This window comes from Pinus tabuliformis, chromosome 3_2, assembly GCF_031772625.1.
Source record: "Pinus tabuliformis cultivar Carrire ecotype Pingquan chromosome 3_2, CPIR1, whole genome shotgun sequence".
NCBI classification, from domain to species: domain Eukaryota; kingdom Viridiplantae; phylum Streptophyta; class Pinopsida; order Pinales; family Pinaceae; genus Pinus; species Pinus tabuliformis.
This window is the reverse complement of record NC_142302.1, coordinates 1,176,832,445-1,176,839,702: the sequence shown is the minus strand read 5'-3', so window position 1 is coordinate 1,176,839,702 and position 7,258 is coordinate 1,176,832,445. Positions and strand designations below refer to the sequence as shown.

Here is a 7,258-nt window from a genome sequence, read left to right as displayed (position 1 = left end):
ATTTATCAATTGTTTGCCAAAAAGTGTAGATGCATGCTATAAGGAAATAAATTAACCCATTGCATTTGCAGAGACAAAAAATGGGGGGAATAAATAGAATGAATATCAATATTGAGCAACTCTAATGTATGAGGAAAAACGATCTCAAAGTAGAGAATATTATAATGTTGGACTTTGTAAGAATACATAATAAGAGGCAATCAAGGCCTAAGAATCACTATTATCAACTCCCAATCCATATAACACACCAGTGTACTTGTCAGTAGACCCATTGAAGAAGCCATCTTGTAGCTTCCAAAAAATAAATGAAGTAGGCTATCAGAACTAGCTTGATGGCTTGGTCCAATCCTCTCTACATCCATTATTTCAGTGAGCTTGTTCAACCCACCATGAATATTATTACAAAAAATTACCAAATACTTGATATCGTACACTTTGGGGAAATATACCCTCAACCTATTGAAGAAATATGATTCCTCGGTGATCCGGATCTCTTCAACTATTAGAATTAACCAATATCTTTTACTTTTGTGATGTTAGCACAATTGCATATGAAAGAGTATGAAAAAGGCATATGTGCATATTGTAAAGAAGAGGAAACATAATGACGATCATCAAATCAAGAACACACAACACATTGATAACGAAGTTCACCCAATGTCGGTTACGTCTCCGGGCCTTGGTGTCAAGAGTGGGGAGACCACTTCAGTAAATATTGCAAATGATGATGATGTACATGGTATATTCTTTGTCATGACAAGGATAAATTCCCTCAATCATAGTGCCATGTCTCTCCATGAGACGTTCTTAGGAACTCTCACTCATATGGGCAAATTCCCTCAACAAGAGGCATGTATCTCCACGAGACGTTCTCCCTATAAGAACCCTCACTCAAATGGGCCCTCCTTCAGCATGACAACCTAATAAATTCTCACATGATGTGGCATACAAGCATCCTTTCAATATAATAGAAACAAGAATCTCGATAACAAAACATCATCTCAGCAAATCAAGAGAAAGACATGGCATAACTACATCGTTGATTTTTAGGTGTGAAATCGTGTCAAATGACTATAAACTTTGTCCCTTTCTCACACCATCAAATTATGTATCCTCGGGAATCTCAAAGATTCCCCTAAAGATTCCTTCCTGAAGATGGCTGAAAAATCCATTGCTTAGATGAATATTCTAAGCACAATGGCGTGAAATTATGTGAAAAATGACTATAAAGTTGGCATCATTCTGCCTATGTCAAAAATCAGCCTCCAAGGGAATCTTTTAGATTCCATAAGATTTTGTAAAGATTCCTTGTTGTTGGATGCCTTAATTTCTGCTGCTCAAATGGGGAAACAGACTACATTGTTGGAATACTAGCAAGAAAATGTGCAAAAATGACTATAAACTTATCAAATTTTGTCACTGGCACCTCTGGCCCTATAAGGGAATATTTTTGGCATCTTGCATATTCCCTCGCTCATGGCTCACATGCCTCCTATGCTCAGGGTTCATTCGTCCTCCACTGCTCTGCCTAGTCTTCTAGGCAAATGAATGGGTTTTTAAATAATATGGTAGGCAAACAATATAATGTAGGCCAGTTGGGTCGTTCGTAGCAGGCTATGTTGGGAGCAGGGTGGTCGGGGGTTCCAACCCCACCGACCCCCCATTTGGCGCATATATGTTTTTAAATAGCGTTGTTATGATACGAGATCATTGGCGGTTATTATAAATATGGAAAATGATTTAACTCACGGTTATGGAAAACATTGTAACAAATGTTTTAATGACGGTGTTTTGTTATTTCTGTTGGAACGACGCTAACTGTTTTAGTGGCATAGAACATTTTGGGAGGCACGGTTAGCATTTTATGGTGGCGGTTAACATTTATGCATTTGACCATTGCGTGTTGGGGATGCGCATATGGTGGTCTGGCGGACTTAGCATATAACATAACGGTTGGAGAGCATTGGCTACATATTTTATAATGGCACATGGTTGTGGAACTGCCCGGGTGGCGGGCCAGCCCCACCGAGTCAGGCGGGTTCAAACCTTGCCAGTTCTAGTGTATAACATATATATGGTGTGAATGGTTGGCGGGTTGGTGGTACGCCAACCAACCTTGGTTTAAAATATATGTTTATAATAATGTTGACAAGGGTGGCATGGGTGGCAGCCCGCCACCCAATTTGTATTTTTTTATTTTTTATATATATTAGACCATATTGGTGAAAAATTGTTGACCGAAAAATAAAGGGTTACTGGACAAATTAACGATTCAAAAAATTCGTGCTCTTCGGTGGCCAGATTCCATGCACCAGGATTCTACCAAATTGTTGCCTCGTTAGTGACTGCCACTTGACCTAGTTTGACCCGAACTTTAACAACAAATATCTTGAGATTACGAACTCAGATTTGAGTGTCGTTTGCACCATTGGAATCAGGGTGACAAGCACTACAATCTGGTCCTAGTTTCACTTCAATATGAGGATTTGATTTTGATCTTTTCAATAGCCACTACTAAATTCTAAGTAGGTCTGAATCCACTTGGATCATTCCTCCCCACTGTGGAGCTTTTGGTCCTCCAAAAGCATGAACATAATCTGCATATATTGTGTTACATTGTCTGCACCACAAATGTCCTAACAGGTCACACTTCCTTCTCCTTCACCCTTGTTATTCGGAGCCATAAGTGATGAGTCGACACCTACATCCTCTGCAAAACTATAGTACATATGACCAATAATGACCCAAGCATCCCCATAATTGCCAAGATTTTATAGGACACAGTCTTTGGTCAAGTTTACATCAGAATAGAATTCAATACCCCAGTTATTAACAAAAGGCCAAAACATCATAAGAAATGGAAAAAACAGCATCACTTTTACATTTGTATCGTAACACATGATTTACAAAATGTGGCAATGACAAGCTACCATATTTAGTAAAACCATCTTTTACTCAACAAAGTGAACCAACGAGATTGTGGCGGATTTGCTTGTTGAACACCTTCATCGACTGGTTTATGCACGGGGGCTTTATCCTTAAGATGCTAATCTAGATGGAGCCTCCAACATGTGGCTCTTTGATGACCACCTTTGTTGCAATGACTACAAAATTTCTTCTTCCTCCAGACCTGCTTATCCTGCTTTCTTCAATGATGTGGAGAAGGCCTTTCACGCCTCATCATCTTTCTTGCTTTCATTCTCTTCCAGCACTCAACAACCACATGGTTACGTAGACCACAAAAACTACATAGTTTTCTTTGACATGATTTATGTTCATCATTAACATGTTTGTAATCAAAATGAACTTTAGAGTACTGAAAATTGTTATACCTCTCTCGACTATCTCTGTTGCAATTTTGGCGATGAGAGCTAGCCTTCACTCTTCCTCTGCAGTATGCATTGTCATGGGAGGATTGTAATGTGTTCCAATCATCCTCTTTCTTCAATGGATTTGAAATGTCTTGGAAGCTTTTGATACCTTTGATAACTATCCTTAATTGTATCTCAAATCCGCAAATCAAGGTCTGTGTACAACCTCCAAGGGCTGAGTTATTCCTTGGCCATTAGCACCAAGTCCTCCTCCTTTATACCATATCTTGGTAAGAAGTCTCATGCCATTTTCTGAAATGGGTACCTCCATATTTCCAACAGAAAGAGTGTGATCTGAAAATAAAACTGAATAATAATCAATATTGTCTACCTTAGCTGTCGATTTGGAAACAGGTGATGATGGCTTCGCTAAGCCTTCATTGCGCTTCAATTTTTCCAAGGCCTCTTTTGTGGCTTGTAATTGAAGCTACAGTCTCTGGTGCTCCTCTTTTTCTTCCCATAGAAGTCTCCTCAATTCAACATTCTCTGCTTGAAGGATATGGTTGATCTCCTCATATTCGTGATGAGAAGATGATGAGGAAGATGAATGTACACTTGAGGGGGTAGATGGAGCATCGTCCTTTGCTCTTCATTTCTCTCGTTTGTCTCTTGCCATCCTCTCCTCATAATCTGCATACATTATGTCCACCATGCATGCCATCTTGAGGAGGTCCTAGTAGAGATATCTTTTGTTCTCCATTTCCCTTCTTGTTGCACATTCAATAATTCACACTTACAATTCACATCAGCGAGAAGACCGCCCTGATACCAAACTTGATCGGGATCTATTCAGCTACTGGAATTAACCAAGATCTTTTACTTTTGTGATTTTAGCAAAATTTCATATGAAAGAGTATTAAAAAAACACATGTGCATACTATAAATAAGAGGAAACATAATGACGATCATCAAATAAAGAACACACAACACATTGATACCATATTTCACCCAGTGTGGGTTACGTCTCTGGGCCCTAGTGCGAAGAGTGGGGAGGTTGCTTCATTAAATGCTACAAATGATGATGATGTACATGGTATATTATTTGTCATTACAAAGTTAAATTTCCTCAATGAGAGTGGCATGTCTCTCCATGAGACATTCTCCCTGTAGGAACTCTCACTCAAATGGGCCCTGCTTTAGCATGACAAGCTAATAAATTCGCACATGATGTGGCATAAAAGCATCCTTTCAACATAATATAAACAAGGATATCGATAACAAAACATCATCCTAGCATATCAAGAGAAAGACATGGCATAACTGCATCATTTACCTCCACTCTCTGGGATGGCTGGAAAATGAAAAGTTCAGCTGACGAAATGGAATGCACTGTTGAATTCATGTCACAAAATCGTGTCAAACGAATATAAAATATGCCCCTTTCTGACACCGTCAAATTATGGACCCTCGAGAATCTCAAATATTCCCCCAAAGATGCGTTCCTGAAGATGGCCAAAAAATTCGTTGCTTGGATGAAGATTCTAAGCACACCACTACGATCCCTATGAAATTATGTGAAAAATGACTATAAAGTTGGCATTATTTTGCCTTTGTAAAAAATCTGCCTCCAAGGGAATCTTTTATATTCCATAAGATTCTGCAAAGGTTCCTTGCTATTGGACACTTGACTTTCTACTACTCAGATGGGGAAACAGACTACACCTTTGGACTCCTAGTGAGAAAACATGCAAAAATGACAATAAACTTGTCAAATTCTGTCACTGGAACCTCTGGCCCTCTAAAGGAATATTTTTGGCATCTTGTATATTCCCTCGCTCATGGATCCACTGCCTCCTCCGCTTAGGGTTTTGCCCATCCTTCGCCGCTCTACCTAGTCCGCTGGGCAAATGAATGAGTTTTTAAATAATATGGCAGGCACACAATCCAATATAGGCCCATTGGGCCATTGGTAGCAGGCTATGTTAGGAGCGGGTTGGCCGGGGGTTCCAACCCCACCAACCCCCCATTTGGCGCATATATATTTTTAAATAACACGATTATGATATGAGACCATTAGCAGTAAATATAAATATGAAAAAGGGTTTAACTCACAGTTATGGAAAACATTGTAACAAATGTTTTAATGGTGGCGGTTTGTTATCTGTTGGAATGACGCTAACCGTTTTGGTGGCATATAACATTTTGGGAGGTGTGGTTAGCATTTTATGGCAACGGTTAACGTTTATGTGTTTGACGATTGCATGTTGGGGATGCACATATTGTGGTCTAGTGCACTTGGCATATAATGTAACGGTTGGAGAGCATTGGCAACATGTTATGGCACATGGTTGTGGAACCGCCTAGGTGGCGAGTCGGCCCCATCAGGTCGGGCAGGTTCAAACCCCATCGATTTCGATATATAACATATATATGGCGTGAATTGTTGACGGTGTTGGTGCCTCGCAAACCAAACTTGGTTTAAAATATATGTTCATAATAACATTAGTAGGGGAGGCATGGGTGGCAGCATGCCACCTAATTTTGTATTTTTTTATTGTTTATATATATATATTAGACCATATTGGTCAAAACCATCAATCAGAAAATAAGAATCACTGGAAAAATTAATGATTCGACAAATTCGCCCTTTTTGGTGGCCGGATTCTATGCATTGGGATTCTGCCAAATTATTGCATCGTTAGTGACTGCCACTTGGCTTAGTTTGACCCAAACTTTGACCGTGAATATCTTGAACATACAAACTCGGATTTGAGTGTCATTCACACTATTGGAATCAAGGCAAGGAGCATTATGATTTGGTCATAGTTTCACTTCAATTTGGGGACTTTGACTTTTGAGCTTTTCCATAGCCACTGTTGAATTCTGAGTGTGTCTAGAGCCTCCTGGATCACTTGCGGGGCAGGCTCTGGCATGCCAGCAATTTCAACAAGTATATCCCAAATTCATATCCAGTGTGGAAGGTTATCCAATGCATATTTTCATTCAACACAATGTCTGACAACATGATAATCTCGTCGAAACGATGTGAAACAACACCCTTCTCCTTATTCTTCTCAAAATCAATCCCACTATGTTTCAACAACTCAATGGAATCTTATGCATAGACATCAACATTGATGTTGAATTCCCTGAAATTGAATTTCCAGACACAGTGCTCATTCATTCCACATGTGGGAAAATTTCCATCTTCATCCGAGAATGTGAGACCCAGTTGAATCAATTTCAAGAGATCCACATTGGCTTTGAGTGTTTGGTAATGGAACTCTGCACTATTTCTAAAAACCCCCACAGGTTTGACTACAACACTAGGGAACTTCATGTCCATGGCTAGATAAGGGAAATCATCAACTATTTCACGAATTAAATCAAATTCCTCTTCAAGGTTATCTGCCCATACCTCACATATGTGAAGAGTGCCCTTCCAAGTTGTTGACATGTAGGCCAAAACCCTAGTATTCTCAACTCCAAAGTACAAATCCCCAACATAGAGAGAATATTTTTATGAATGTACATCGTGGGACTCATCCCTACGACCTCTGAAATTAAAATAATAAATCGATGTGCATTAAGTAAAGGAAGATACACTGGTCTTCAGAAAGGGTTGGCACTTTCTCCTAGATAAAGGACTGAAGAGAATTTGTCACAACCTTCAATAATAAGTCCACTATGGAATTTTTCTAGTGCATATCGAATGACATTGAAGAAATTGGTGTTAACATTGAATTGATCTGGCACTAGAAACTTTCTAGACATTCAAGGAATGATTTGCCTTTATTTGCCAAAAATCATTATGTCCATAAAAAAATGACAAATTTCTATAAAGGCAAAGTCCATATTCTCTCTTGAGACACACAATAATCTATCTGAGCCCCACAACAATCCATTCTCCTTTTTAATGATAAAGAGTTTATTGTTGGCATCAAACC

The 7,258-nt window shown here is 39.2% G+C and overlaps 1 pseudogene; it reads right to left on the bottom strand.

Annotated features, from left to right (window-relative positions):
• Window positions 1–207: 207 nt before the first annotated feature.
• On the bottom strand, window positions 208–6,768 carry LOC149184917 (putative CCR4-associated factor 1 homolog 7 pseudogene; annotated as a pseudogene).
• Between the last annotated feature and the right edge of the window lie 490 nt (window positions 6,769–7,258).